General features: G+C 41.5%; 1 protein-coding gene and 1 pseudogene across 2 annotated transcripts in view; both read right to left on the bottom strand.

Annotated features, from left to right (window-relative positions):
• SPATS2L (spermatogenesis associated serine rich 2 like) overlaps window positions 1-16,077 on the bottom strand; it is a 152,036-nt gene that overhangs the window by 109,182 nt on the left and 26,777 nt on the right. The gene's annotated exons all lie outside the window — the stretch shown is intronic.
• On the bottom strand, window positions 9,666-9,835 carry LOC143162636 (U2 spliceosomal RNA; annotated as a pseudogene).

Below are 16,077 nucleotides of genomic sequence, written 5' to 3'. Positions count from 1 at the left end.
CAAGAACACAGTGAAGAACAGGACCTGGGAATCCTCACTCACTGTCACAATTATGCATTTTTAGAGAAACAGTCTGTCCTTTCACTCAAATGCATATGTGACATATAGAAAACCAGGACATATACATACTTAATAGTGAGATTGTCTAAGAAGGAAAATATTTTTCTTAATACATGGAAGTGATAACAGATTTGATTAGGAGAGGATGCTAGAGATAACAGGTTCTTGGCTGCTGGCTGGGTCAACATACCACAGGAGTATGTGTGCTTATTTTTTCACCATGCCCAAGGAAAAGGTCACAGGCAAGAGATTTAACCACATCTTCTCCCAGAGATCCTCCATTAATCATGAGGATCTCATCATGAACTCATCAATTCATGAGTTCACGATAAGCCTCTTTTTGTTCAATCTGGTTTTTTTCTCCTCCTTGTTTAGAAGTTGAATTAAAGCATCATTACTTGCATTATGCCACTTGTGACAGTATGAGCTGATTAGCTTGTAAAGCACTGATTAGTTTGGGGTTATCTTAGTAGAAAACTATGAATTATAATGGAATATGCAGATAAGCTTGGAGAGGTACTTCTGATATGAACCAAATGAATTTTTTATATAAATATATATAATGCAAAAATGAGAATATTTCATAATTGCAATCTGTTATAGATGGAAAAGATGACACTATATGAATGATTATGCTAATCTCATGTCCAAACAACTAGCATCATTTCATAACCGGTATATCTTTCTATTTTCTGGTACAGCAACTTTGTGCCACAGAGGGTCCCTCCCTCCTCCCGCATGCTCCAGCTCCTAATGATGGACTCACTACATACCTGGCTGATGGGAGAACGCCATAATGTTTGTAAACATTTTGGCGGAACTGCTTACCAGTGGGTTACTTTACGGCATGCACATCCTGCATGTCAACACAGATCAAACTCAAACCAGAAAATTTTGCATTTCATAGCTGACTGCTCTGCTCACTGAACCACTAGTGCTCTCAGGCCAGGGCACAATGGGTGGGCTAACCATAGCTCAGTGGGATATTTTCTGCAAGTCCTGTTGGGTAATGAGATTTTGGAACAGAAAATAGAGCCATAGCAAATGTTTTTAGTGCCTTTTCAGCAAGGTTTTTAGTGCCTTTTCAGCAAGGTTTTTACTGTATTGCAGTACTTCCATTTGCGTTTGTGGGATGTTGGTTTTATTTCTGCCGCAACATGGCATGTAATGTGCAGGTGGAAAAAGAGCACCAACTTACTTTCAGCCCAACACCATGAATTCACTCTAGATTACTTTTAAGTGATTAAGCAAAAAATTAGTAATTCAAAATATTCATTGGGCAAGAGAGACTAAACACCAGTGAAATTTCTCCGCAAACAATTGCAAGGAAGGAATCAGCTTTAGTAGAAGTCCTAGGACTTCTTCACCTGGCTGAGGTCTACTGTTGGAAGGCCCAATATTGCTGCCACTCCACTACAGCGAAGAGTGCAGAATCCCATTCAAGAGGATTCAGGGCTGCTTATACAGACAAAGCTTCTTCCTTTGATGACGGAATCAGGAGTACTTTTCTTTGACTGCCGAACAAACTATCCATTGCTCACTGTTTCTCAAATTCCCACAGTGCTCTTGCTTCAGCTATCAGACTCAGGTTCACAGGCTGCAATTTACAGTAGCGTAAGACACTTGGTATTTCTTGTAGAATTACATGTTATTTCACGTGAATGCAAAATGACTTTACGCCGTGACTAATGCTGGTAGAATAAGAATACACAATACCTGAATGACTTGCTGCTCCACGATTCCCACAGCACAGATTGAAGCTAATCACAGTGTAATGCCAGGGCACTGAAACTGCTGAGAGGGAGGGGGTGACGGCAAAACACACACAAGGAAAAAGCAGCGTCTCTTCAATTAGCAAAATGTATTTTCTTATTATTCTGGAAACGAGTAAAAGTTTGTGTCACACCAGTGTCCAAATGCTGTTAAACATCACCAAACTGTAGCTCTGATGCTACTGGCCAGGTCCTACGCTGCATTGATGGATTTCATTAGTATGGAAAAGCACATAGGAAAGCATATGACCCCTCTGTAGCATAAACACACGAGTAGTGCAGGATCCCTACCCAATCAAGGGAGATGCCAGGAAACGTACCACCGACCTGCAGCTTACAAATGGAGGCCAGTGCAGGGATGGACTGCTGATAAACACCATCACTCCTGGCATCATGTATGTTCTGGGCAATTCACCTATTTCCATGGACTGAATCCTATGCAGATTCTTTATTCCTGTCCTCTTTTGTACAAGTCTCAAGTCTGAGCAAGTGGAAATGTTAAGCAGTTGTCCTGTGATGTGAGGAGAGTGAACTAAACTGAACTTGAGGTACACTAAGAGGGCCCAGCTCTTCTTTTCTTGAAAATTAAGCACTCATTTTTCTGCATGGCCTGGCAGATTAGTATGCTGAGTATGTAGAAATCCCACTAATATGAGTAGGAGTATTCAACTCTCAGCACCTTCCTTCACAGAGTTGCCCAAATACGAATATCATAATCTATTGCTAAGTATCCGTTTTAGAAAACAATGATATATTTTTTTTCCAGTTAAGCTGAAGTTAATTTTACAGGATGTGATCCAACAGTTTTTTCATGAGTGTACTCCCCTTAATAAATTGATTTACAAGCTTTTCCTATTAGTATTAGGATAAGAGAATACAATATCCTCTGAGAGAGAGTGTCAGCTTGTGCAAAAGAATGCAGATGCACTGACGGTTTTGGAATGTGGTAGATTTACAGCAGCTGAACAATTGACTGTCCTCCAGCGAAACTGTTGCAAAGGTCACAGATAGACATATCCAAAACAGTATCAAACAACGCTTGCACTTCTATTTTAAGCTAGATTCTTCGTAGTTGCTAAACTCACAGTAATCCACATTGTATTATGTAGCACAGATTACTATGAATCTAGTGACTATGTACACACATATGGTGTAACCTTGGTTACATTACTACTAAATCAGTCTTTTAACTGGGCCTAAGATTAGATTACAAACTGCAGTTGAAAAGTGTGTCATGAGATGGCTGGTTTACATTTACAGAAATCAGATTTGTTTTAACAGCCTTTTCCAACTATAGCTCATGATGTGGAATAGGAATGTTACACTTCTGAAGTGTTCTTCATCCACTATTTATTTTTTTTTACTAATAACATTTGTGGATTGCTTCTTTAAATTTGACAGCAGATAAATTATCTCTAAAATTTCCTTACGTTCTAAGCATGTGAATGGCACTTTTCTTATGGAAAATGTTTAGTAATTTCAAATTACTACGTAGCATTATGCATACAGAAATCAATGTGTAACCTGAGGTTCTTCCTTCCCCCTCGTGAGTAAAACAATGAAGTCAGTTTTCAGCTTTGTTGGAAAAATCTACTACTCCATTCGAAAGTCAGTAAGAAAATTAACATGTTGATCATCTATAAATTTAAGTTAGTTACTTTGGGCCTGATACAAATCATGCTATTGAATTCAGTGGACTTTGGATGACACCGTAAGCTTTGTTTAGTTTTTTACTGACTTAAAGTTATTCTCTATTTCACACAAAGTCTTTTGCATTTTTTAATGCCATTAAGTACATTGCATACAGAAACTAAAAGATTGATTTTGCAGCATCATATTGCATACAGTTGTGAAGGAGATTTTATAGGAGTAATGCAATCACATGATAACTATTTGGATATAATAATTTAGCCTCCCTCTGTCAGCACAATTACTCCTGTTTCAAAGCAGAAATTCCTTCTATATTCTTCTAAGCTCAGATGGATTCCTGCTAAATGCCTTCCTTTTTTACTTCCCTAAATGGACACATATTTTTCTTGCTACACTCACTGTCATCATATTCACAGCAGAGTGAGGAAAGTGTTTTGCATGTGTGTGGTTTGTTTTTTTGTGGTTTTTTTTTTTTTTTTAATAAGTATTTGAGTTTAAATCCTCCTTGAAATCCCTGAAGAAAACAGCAAAGGATCACTTCTCCCAAGCACAGCATCCAGAGGAGAGGAAAAGTCTTGGGCTCAGAGAAAGAATGCTTCAGGCTTGATGGGCCTAATTTTTCAATGAATTCCCTCATGGTCAGAGAGATAGCCGAGTGCTCTGAAGGAGGCTCAACCTATTTTACTTAGTCACAAGGAATTCTGTGTGATGGACAACTGAAAATAAACACACCAGAGGAAAGCATAGTGCATAAATCAGAAAGAGAAGGACAAAATAACCAACTATCTTACAGAGTCCTACAGCACAGACCTGCAGCAGCAGCTACGATAGAGACTATTCCCCTTGGAATTCAATACTTTGGGCCTTGGTATGTAAAAGGGCCCTTTGTCCTTCAGCAAGTTTTGAGGGTTATCTGAAGGACACATTCTTCTCTGCTATTTTTAAGAATCCTATGCTAGTTACACATCCTGTTCTCAGGTCTTGAGAAGAAGCAAAGATAGTCTTAGTTCAGTCTGTTCACAGCCACCCCACAGAGGAAAGATGGTGCACATCACCTAGCAATCTTTGCATAGTTTCCAGTCCAACAGTGGACTCCTCTGTGCTTATCATTAAATGACATTGTCAATCAGAGCCAGCATTCTTAAGCCTCATCAGTTACTCCAACTGGATTTTAACTGATCATCCTCTGTCCTTATGTGTCATTTCACTATCAGCAGCACAACCCTTCAATCCAGAGGAAGATGAGTACTCAGAGGACATTAATACATTAATTTCTCTTTAGTGCATTTCATTAATGAGCTAGTTTGCATGTCTACCACATAATACTTGGTCAGGGAAACAATCGCAAATGCAGCCCCATAGCTTCAAAGCACACACTAAGCCACCTAAGTAAATACAGATACGATAAGATAAACATTTAGCAGGAAATGTACATTACTGCCAGGGCACATGGTCCTAGTGAAGTGTATTCTCAACCATACGTGGATATTTTTTTGCATACTTCTATGGTCATTGATATGCTGTATATACGCTTGCAACAACATCCATGTACTTAGCATATCTCAACACATACATCTTTTATAAGCCTTGGAAAAACAGAAATAGAAAATTACTGACCTGTACTAGGTCTCCTATTTGCTCCTGTAACCCTCATTCCTTATTCTTAAAGATGAAATCATGTACTTTTGATAGCAAAACAAGAAGAGTTCACATGACAATACTATGATGTAAGCAGCAAGGTCTGCATGTGCAGACCATTTGTGAATTACCAGGAGAGGAACCAAACATTTCAGAAGCTTTCACAAGAACCATGTGGATCCTGGGGTTGCGTGGTTTATGTCCCCTGAGCATTACATAATGCGTAGAGTAAACCACGGTTGGGATGCAGGTCAGGCTCTGATAAATCAACACCAAATTTTTGTTGGATGTAGGCAAAGATCATGACGAGCTATTTTCTTCACGTTACTTCCCATGTTTAGTCCATGTTACTCCTTTACAACAGTTCATGGCTTATTTTCCTCCAGATCTCTGCTCAGTGTCTTATCCGTAACCTGATGTTTGCCTGCACAGTCCCTCTCATGTCCTGCAATTTAAACTAAAAGCTGCAGCAATCACTCTAGCAAAAGTTTTACAGAAAAGAAGCTTCTGCCATGTCCCTGGAACCACACGTCAAATTATTTGACAGTCCTGGAGTAAGTGCTGGATAGCTGGAAATGTCATGTGCTCCTCAGCCTTTGGAACAGAGCTGTTGTAACTGGACCTCAGAAATCACTTACTGGTGTGATTTGCTCTAATTTGAAAGCCATGTCTCCTCTGGCAGGAAGATACAAAGCCCATTCAGCTAAGTATTGAAGTTATCTTAAGGCACTACAGTCTTCTTAACAAGAAGACCATCAAGAGTCTCTGTCCTATTTTCTTCAAAAATCACCAGCTAAGCAGGATTTTACAAAGCCATTCCTGCCCTGTTCAGAAACATTGGTGCTAGATATGCTTCGGTTACACTGTACCAGGGGATCTCATGTCAGTATAACTGTCTTTCCAAATGTTTACAACAGTTTATCAGTTAGCCATGTCCTGACTGGGCAGGAACTTCAAACAAGTTACCCATTTATTTGCTTTACAGTACCCACAATACTTGGTAAAAGATTAAAAAAAAAAAACTCTCTGAAGCTACATGTGCTGGTCTGTTTTCGGTTCTTCAAAAAAATGCATTGTACACAGTACAGTATCAGACCAGTTATGGTTTATATATGTGAACATATGTGACTACATTCTTTCTCTTTAAGTAAACAGCGAGCAGCAGCGTTGTCCGTGACCTTTTGGAAAAAAAAAGTCACCATTGGAAAAAATTAGTTACTAGATGGCTTTATGCAATTGTGGCTACAATTGATTATGTCAAAGATGGAAAATAAAGAAAAGAGCACAGCAGTCTATCAGACCCTGCTGAGGCAGACACACAAGAATTATCACACATACATATATGCTCCTAAAATAATCTCAAAGCCTATCTTCTGGGAGTGGAGGTGGTAATTCAGATTAAGGCTGAATCCCTGGACAAAGTCCATCTCTGATGTAACTCACTGGAGGCCCCTGAAACCGACAGAGCCAACTAAGCAGAGCAATCTGACAGCACAGACAGAAGATGCCGTTCTGTGGGCAGATGCAGACAGTGCTAGGCAATGGCACCCTTGCTGACCGGCTGAGAGAATGCCAGCACTGAAATGAAGACAGGCTTTTGAGTACCTGTATGTTAAAAAAATATGTAACTATCTTCCAGTCTCTGCAAGATATTAGAGCACCGAATAAGCAACAGCTGCAGACAGCGGCTTGCAGCCTCAAATCCGAATTTCTTTTTTGCAACAAGATTTAAATCAGAAGGTGATCTCTTTTCTAGGTTGTCTTTGACAGATCTTCTGCTGTCTTGCCTGGAGTTACGATTTCACCCATCAAGACCAAAGAAGATATTTATCAAATGTTAATTCCACCATTTTGTCTCAATGACCACCAAAAGAAAGGAGCATTATGAAATACTTTATTATTTTTTCATACAGAGGCTTCAGGAAGATTACATATCTTCTAGCATACCACTTGTTCTCCACATGCTCCACAGCAATGTCAAACACATGGTAGTACTTGTAATAGAGAGGTTATCTGGGCATACATTCAGTAACATCTTTGTATCTAGGAGATCTTTGTAACACCTTTTATCCAGGAGAGAACTAAGATGTCAAAAAGCACGTGAATGACAGGTTAAGCCTGAGGACAGTTTAACTAGCATGGGAAGGCTAAACAGAGTTATTTCAATCCAGGATGCTGGCCAAAGTATTCGCTATTGTAGAACTTTCCAGATCACTGAAATTTACTTTTTTGATCAGACAATACGTGTAAGAAAACTAAGCTGCCACTGCCAAATAGGAATGGGTAAGGTATGGCAGATGTTACACAGCCGAAACACTGCAGAGACACTGTCATCATGACTACCAATAACGGCAGCCCCACCCAGGCCTCTAGTTTCTATTGTGTTAGGTGCTGTACTTTCAAAGGCTCAATAGGAAAGGAGAAAACAGCATGAGAAGAAAACATGAGAGACCTAAAGTGATTTGCCTTCAGTTAGGCATCAAATGACAGATACAGGGATAGGACCTATGTCTCTGGCCTCCCAGAATGCTGTCCTGTCCAGTCCGCCTTTCTGTTTTCTTGAACTTTTTTCCCCCTCTTCCATATATTTCTAAAATGGAATGAAACCAGAGAGTCAACAAGTAAAATTCTCAAGACTTCTGAAGTGAAGAAGGACACTAAGTCCTTGCCAAGGTTCTAGCTGCCTACACAAGGAAGCTGCACATAAATTGAGAACAAATTTTCAAATTTCCTTTGAAACTACAGAGAAGTAAGCTTGTGTCCCATCCTGTCCCATCCCAATCCATCTCCCACCCACTCAGCACACAAAGTATATGCCCTTTTGGGGAAGAAGCACCCTTCAGCTTGTATTGCTCATTTCCCTGCACAGAAAAATTAGGAGATTAAAATTAAGCTGACAGTCACAAAAAAAGCTGTTGGAAATTTTACCAGGATGTGTAAATAAGCCAGGTAATACCACATCCAAAGGTTCTCATATTTTATTGGTGATAAAAGTAACACCCCCACCCCCACCATGGAAAATCAAATGGTTGGAGACAGTTTTCAGCCAGCTGACACTCTCATCCAAGGAAAATGCTTTGATAGGGAAAACAGCTGCTAACATGGATTTCTGCAGTGTTCATTGGACCAAGAACAGTGTCAACAGCTGTGAGTGAAAAGAACTATCCTGGAAGCAAAATTATACAGCTCTTCCTTTTCCCTTCATGCTTTCCTTGCAAATGTGGAGAATCAGCGGAGAGACCCACAGTTCTGGCGATTGCACTGCGGACTCCAGCTCGCAGGACAGCTCCAGAGCACCGAGCCGCTGCGGCTCAGTGGCATGCTTAAGTTGCAAGTCCTTGCTCTTCTCTTCCAGGGGAGAGGAACAGTTTTACCATTGCCTTGCTAGGGCCCAGACTTCTTGTCTGACAGCTACTTAGGTTTTGGAGGGATGTTAATTTTATCGGCAGGCTCTGCAAAAAAGCTAGTTGGGTGATACTGGTCAACACTAGCCCAGAGAGGGTGGACTGGTTATTCTGCCTATCACCCAAGTTGTTTAATAATATTTCACTCTGTAAACAAACAACATCTATAGCAGCAATAAACATACACAGAATTTTCCTTGTCATATACAATCTCACCCAGATCCCTCAATGTTGCCATTTTAAAGAGCTGGTATACAAATTCTCTGCACCTCATGTGAGAAAATTTGAAAGACTAACACACAAAAAAAGATGAAAATGAAACCTATAAACATTCCAGAAAATAAGTAAATAAATAGAAGCCTGACATCTGCTAATAATTGTCACTCACTGTTGCTAATTTTGAATTCAGCAGAAATTCCATTTCCAGCACTATTTTTCTGTATTCGTACAGTCTTACTCATCTCTGAAGCCAAATAACTCTGTCATTTCAGTCAGCAATACTGCATGATGTGGGGCCCATTGGCTCTGCCACATTTTTTAAGTTTTCTGTCCAGGTAACAAGCACGCCAGCCTCTGGTTTCTGCCTTCTGGCTTTCCCACAGTGTAAGTCCCCAGATGCTCCTGCTTTACTCACAGCTGTCTCACATACCACTGGCTCACTCCTTGCCCAGTGCCACGTGTAGGTTTATAAACTAGCAGCTCTGCTGCAAACTCTCCTTGTGGCCGCAGTCTTCACAGCACCACCTAGCAAGTCAGCCTTTGTTTCAGAGGCAGATCCCACAGATGGTTCTGGTCCTTGACAGTCTCTAGCAGACACTTAGCACAGATCACCTTCAGGTTTGCTCCTGTCAGCCTCTGCAACCCAGCCATACCTGAGCGCTGCAGCTCAGCAACCCACTGAGGTCCAGAGAGAAAGCCATCAAAAAGTACTGTTCTTAATTACCACATGTGTCCCTAGCTTCTCAACGAGATGAAGAGTCTGTTAAGATGACTATTAGATTCCATCCAGAGCTAATCACAAGGATAATAACTTTGGTTTAGGAAATCCCTGAGCTGCAAACTGCTGGAGGATGGGAGAATATCCGTGGAAGCAGCGTTTTCCCTGCCTTGTTCGCCTTGTTCTCCTACTGTACTCTACTGCAATGGGTCACTGAAGGGTTTTGGTGCAGAGGGAAGACAGAGCAAGCGCACAGGCCATAGCCCAGCTCCACAGAGCTATTTAATAGCAAGTCCTCACAGTAAAGACCTATCAGATATTAAACAGACAAGAACAGACATGACAATCTTAGCCAAGAGGACAAGAATAATAATAGGCTGGATGGACATTTGGTAAGACCCAGCACACAAAACCTCTTCTGTTTTGCTCCAAGGCCTCTGCACCTTCCCTGTTAGAAAGGCTAGCAGGAGATCAGGTGATGTCTTCCTCTCTATTTGCAATGTTTGTGACTTCCCGTTTCCTACTGAAGCTTTGCTGTCTCAAAGCCGTTCTGGGTCTGGAACTGCAGCAAGCAAACTTTATCCAGAGGGCTAAAAAGCATCTGAGCTCTTTCGCCGAGCAGCCAATGTCAGCTGCAGTTGTCTGTCCTGTCTTGGCTGCCTATTCTTGCAGAGTATCACTGCAACAAGACAAACAGCCATGCCTACTGCTTCTTGCCAGCACTCAATGAACAAATTACTCTGCAACTTTCATAAATTACTCAAATCCAACTTAGTTTTACTGGATGACTTTCATGATCCATCAGATTCTTCACTACCAACACTTCATAAGGTAAAATTCACCCTGCATTTCTAGTTATTTACTTGATGTTTAGAAAAGAGACACTTTTCACATGTGCAAGCTGGCTGATACTCTTTATAAAAATCACTAACCTCTCAGCCTAGGGAGATATCTGATATCTCCATTCATACAGATTTTTCTATGAACAGTGACTAGGGGGCAAGGCGTTTGACTCCACATCTTTTCCTTTTCAATTGTGATCTGGATTGCTTTTGGCAGAATCCCTTAGTAATGGGAATGCGTCAAATATTAAAAGATAAAATAAAAATCAGTGAAGCCTTCAAATAAATTACAAGCACATTAAATACAGTGCTGTCAGCTCCAAAGGTCAGACTCTGGTTTTGTGAAAATTTGCTCAATGCAATAGGAACCACGTATATAAACACTGTTTTCTGTTGTATGCCTTTAACTTCCAGGCACAGAAATCCTTTCTGTCCCATGCAGCTGACACACCTTAAAACACAGCAGAAGGAATATCATAAATGCAAAATAAATAACAAATCAATCAATTGGCATTTGCCAGAAGGTAATCTTCATGCTAACCAAAAGAGTAAGTTACACCCTGTAGACAGGGCCATGTTAACAATCACTGAAATCCAGGACACAAATCAACTCTCCAGTTTGCTAGCCATCAGATGATACTTTCAAAACTGTCAACAGACAGAATTTTAAGTAGGTAAAGATGCATATAAGTGCCCATGGGATTTTTCAAAAACACAAACAAGCTCAATTCCCATGGAAGTCAATGGGGAGTAAGCCCCAAATGGGATTTTCAAATGCAATGAGGGGTTTACCTGCCATTTCTAAGTGCCTGTATATCTTTCAAACTTAAGTAAACTTCCTTGTGAAAAGTTTTTCAGAATTGACTTTGGGTTAACTGTGAACTACATTTCAGTTACAGTACACCGTGAAAATCGAAGTTAGTCACCACAGGAATACAGGAACTGAAGATAACCGCTTCATACCAGAATTTGTACAAGTTAAGATGCCGATGTGTCCCCTGAACCAGATCCTTAGCAGATGTAAATCAGCACCAATTGGACCTTTCCAAGGTCTGGCTTTATATGCTTGAATCTAAAAGAACAGAACCCAAAAGGCACAAAATTTGGAATCCACATCCTAATAACAATTTTATGTAACGTCAGGCTTGAGGGATCCACGTTCCTCTTAGAATCATAGAATCATAGAATCATAGAATCATTGAGGTTGGAAAAGACCTCTAAGATCATCGAGTCCAACCGTCAACCCAACACCACCATGTCCACTAAACCATGTCCCTAAGTGCCTCATCTACTTGTCTTTTAAATACCTCCAGGGATGGGGACTCCACCACTTCCCTCGGCAGCCTGTTCCAATGTTTAACCACTCTTTCAGTAAAGACATTTTTCCTCATGTCCAATCTAAACCTCCCCTGGCGCAACTTGAGGCCATTTCCTCTCGTCCTATCGCTTGTTACTTGGGAGAAGAGACCAACACCCACCTCGCTACAACCTCCTTTCAGGTGGTTGTAGAGAGCGATGAGGTCTCCCCTCAGCCTCCTTTTCTGCAGGCTAAACAACCCCAGTTCCCTCAGCCGCTCCTCATAAGACTTGTTCTCCAGACCCCTCACCAGCCTCGTTGCCCTTCTCTGGACACGCTCCAGCACCTCGACGTCCTTCTTGTAGTGAGGGGCCCAAAGCTGAACACAGTATTCGAGGTGCGGCCTCACCAGGGCCAAGTACAGGGGCACGATCACTTCCCTACTCCTGCTGGCCACACTATTTCTGATACAGACCAGGATGCCATTGGCCTTCTTGGCCACCTGGGCACACTGCCGGCTCATATTCAGCCGGCTGTCAACCAGCACCCCCAGGTCCTTCTCTGCTGGGCAGCTTTCCAGCCACTCTTCCCCAAGCCTGTAGCGCTGCATGGGGTTGTTGTGGCCGAAGTGCAGGACCCGGCACTTGTCCTTGTTGAACCTCATACAGTTGGTCTGGGCCCATTGATCCAGCCTGTCCAGGTCCCTCTGCAGAGCCTTCCTACCCTCGAGCAGATCAACACTCCCACCCAACTTGGTGTCGTCTGCAAACTTACTGAGGGTGCACTCAATCCCCGCATCCAGATCATCAATAAAGATATTAAACAAGACCGGCCCCAGTACTGAGCCCTGGGGAACACCGCTCGTGACCGGCCGCCAACTGGATGTAACTCCATTCACCACAACTCTCTGGGCCCGGCCATCCAGCCAGTTTTTTACCCAGCGCAGAGTCCACCTGTCTAAGCCGTGAGCCGCCAGCTTCTCTAGGAGAATGCTGTGGGAGACAGTGTCAAAGGCCTTACTGAAGTCCAGGTAGACCACATCCACAGCCTTTCCCTCATCCACTAGGCGGGTCACCTGGTCATAGAAGGAGATCAGGTTGGTCAAGCAGGACCTGCCTTTCATGAACCCGTGCTGGCTGGGCCTGATCCCCTGGTTGTCCTGCTCATGCCTTGTGAGCGCCCTCAAGATGAACCGCTCCAGTACCCACTGAAGGAGCAAGTGGAAACTAATGTTCCTTTCAGTGTTCAGCTAGCAGCAGCTTCTGCTGCAAATTAACCTTCAAGCTTGATACTACCTAAGCACTTAGGTTTGAACTGATTTGTAAGCTGGTGTGTATTGTCCACATACTTAAAACAGCATGTGAGCTTACGTATTCCTGCATATAAAGAACATGCATACATGTTAAAAAAAATGCAAGGAGAAAATGGCAAGCCACTATTTTGCAACGGATTTACCAGTTCCTTGCTTAAGCATATTGCTATACATTTCTTAGCAGAGAGCATCTTAGTAGGGAGGGCTTGCTGATATATAGGTATATATGCAAGTATTCCCTATATAGGAGATGCCAGCCACTGGTCATGTGGCCAGCATCTTTGTAGAAACGGAGAGGAATTTTTCAATAGATGTATTTCTTCCTCTCCCACCCTAAACTGAACTCCCTTAAACCCTCATTGTACAGCTACTACGTGCAACATAAATAAAACATTCCAGGTGCCTGAACTAAATGTAGAATTTAAAGCTCATCCTGAATCTGAAACTTTCTCACATGAAAAAAAAAACCTGGAGGCTTACACAATGCCCAGCCCTGCTTCATGCTGCAGTCACTTAATGTTTCTCTGGGTGACACTAGCATGAGGCTAATGCACCCTTCACCTCACCCGGTCAAGCCTTTTCCCTGGTTTTACTGAGGCACAGTTCCTGTTCACATGAATGGGAATTCTTTAAAACTATTAATAGGAGTGAGCTCTATATTACAATAGCACCTACGAGGACATATTGTGCCAGTCGCTATACACATAATAAGTAGGAAGGAGACAGCTTTGCCTGGAAGAATGTATGATCCTTACAGAACCACCAAACCAACAGATCTAGGAAAATGATCAGCCTCTTGAACAGATGTACCTCAGGCACAGAAAGATCAAGTAAAAGTTGACCAAAATCACACAGGAAGGCTCATCAAATACAGAACTGGCTATTCCTTGCCAAGAACACTCACATCACAACTGCACAAGCTAAGCAATTACTTCTCCTGCTTGACTGTGTTGAAAATGCCCTAATATATTCACCTCAGGTGCAGTCCCAAAAGGTGCTCCTCTGTTTGCTCAGACAGTAGTCTTTCACTAATTAAGATTAGATAAAGTTTCAGCACCAGTCTAGAAATCAAAGCAATTATAGAAATAAGTAAATAAATGAATTCACCACCATCACCCTGTTATCACCTTTGAAAAATAGTTTTTTAAAAAGAATGATTTACCAAATACAGTAATTTAACACAACTATCCTCTCTCCAGTCCAACTTCATCAATTGCTCCAGGTCTTCTTTGGTTATATGCAACAGGGGCTGCCTCCTTCCCTCACAGACATCCCAGCTCCTAGTCTTTAACTGAGCCACAAGGAAACTAAGTGTCCTGCACAAACTGAAATGACCATGTGTTCAGCCAGAATCCAGGACATTTTCTGGCAACATTTGATTTTTAAGATCACAAAATAACTACAACTTTTTTTTTGTAAGCATGCTGCTATTACAAGATTTTGAGTCAGCAGGAACATGTGCATATTTTTTAGAGAGTATTTTTTCCAATGACTTAATGTCTGAATGAATCCATCATGAAACACGGAAATGCCATTAACATTCACCCCAAGCAAAAGAGCAGCTTTGAGAGTGTCCACACACATTTGCTTCACTCCAGCCACGGTTCACTACCTTGAATACTCATTCCACCAGACTGTTGGTCCCGGTAAACACCGGACAAGTTTTCCTGGCTCCTATACTTATTAAACCAAAGGAACATTTTGCTGACAAGTGTCAATACACAAGCTGGTGTATTTCAGAACCCCAGAAAGCGTTCACAGGCTATCTTTGAAAAAGTCTCTTTTATACAAGATCACAAACCAGGTCGGCACAGTAAGGAACAGAACTTTGGACTCTACAGAGCCTTTCTATAAACCAGAAAAGTGTTTTGAAGATGGAAAAAGTGAATCCCCAAGAACTTCCCAAAGATGGAAGGTAGCTATGCAGCCCAGAAGGTGATTTGCAATGAAATTCTCCTTCCTACCAATACCTAACATCTATGCCTCACCTGCATGGCACTGCTGCATCTTTCCAAACCAAAATGTACAATTGAGACACATTTTTGTGAAGCCAAGTTTCATTTTTCCATTTTTCCCACAGGCCAAGCTAATTCTGTTCCCATCCAACTGCAGCCAGCGATCTGTTCTGCACGGAGTGCAGATCCTCCCAGACACTTCCCAGCGCTCTCCCCCAAATGTCAATGGCATGCAAATGAATTCCACATGTAAATGAGCGGCTCAGTGAATGGTGACAAAAACGTCCTGTTATTCCAGTTCTGTGACTCAAGAAAAACAAGGCAGCCTCACTACATATATGTTACCTTTTATCTAAAACCCCTGTTAAACATTTAGTGGCCAGATTCAGAATAACGCACACATCTTAGATTGTGTCCTAGTCCATGAACTGACTTACTGGAAACCTGGGATTTATTACTCTGGTTGGTGGCAGGTAAAGGTGGCAAAATCCAGTTCCTAAAGGCAATAAAATGTTGCTGTATAAGTACTGATGGTTCAGTTTCTTCTCCCTGTGTAAAAACCTGAGTAAGCTTTGTTTCTATCAGGGTATTGGAATGAGGAATCTTCTCCCCTACTTGCTAAGCAGTCGAGTACTCATGGTTCCAATAATCTCCACAGCCTTCCCCTACAGATCCACACTCATAGGCCAGGAACGATCTACCTCATTCCCCCACATCTCTTTCCGTGTCAGAGACCTGCACCGTGGAAGATCAGTCACAGTCCATATGTAAAGCAATTCATGACAAAGCTTTAGATACTTTGTGATGTATCACATTATAAACTAACACTGTATTGTTTAGTTGTACCAAAAACTTATTGTACATTAGAAGCTAGAAAAGCAATCTCAGACTGCTATCTTGCTTAATAGTTTTAACTTCCACTGGATAAATGTGAACGAAGAGGTATCAAGAGAGGATAGACCCATAGCTTTTTATAGCAAGCTACTATCAACACCAAACTATGAAAATTTCCAAATTTTGGAAATGAAACCACTTTGCATAAGAGTTTAAAAAACTATTGGCAATTTGTAGCTAGATTCTATTCCAGAAACTTTACAGATCCTCCTTTACAATAAGTACACGTTGTACTTTAACATAGAGGTTTTACAGCTCTCAGCAGTTTAATTATATAGATTCTCAGAACTCATTTCACTAGCGGCTCATTTCACAA

Source organism: Aptenodytes patagonicus, chromosome 6, assembly GCF_965638725.1.
Source record: "Aptenodytes patagonicus chromosome 6, bAptPat1.pri.cur, whole genome shotgun sequence".
Lineage (NCBI taxonomy): Eukaryota > Metazoa > Chordata > Aves > Sphenisciformes > Spheniscidae > Aptenodytes > Aptenodytes patagonicus.
This window is presented reverse-complemented; position numbering and strand designations above follow the sequence as displayed.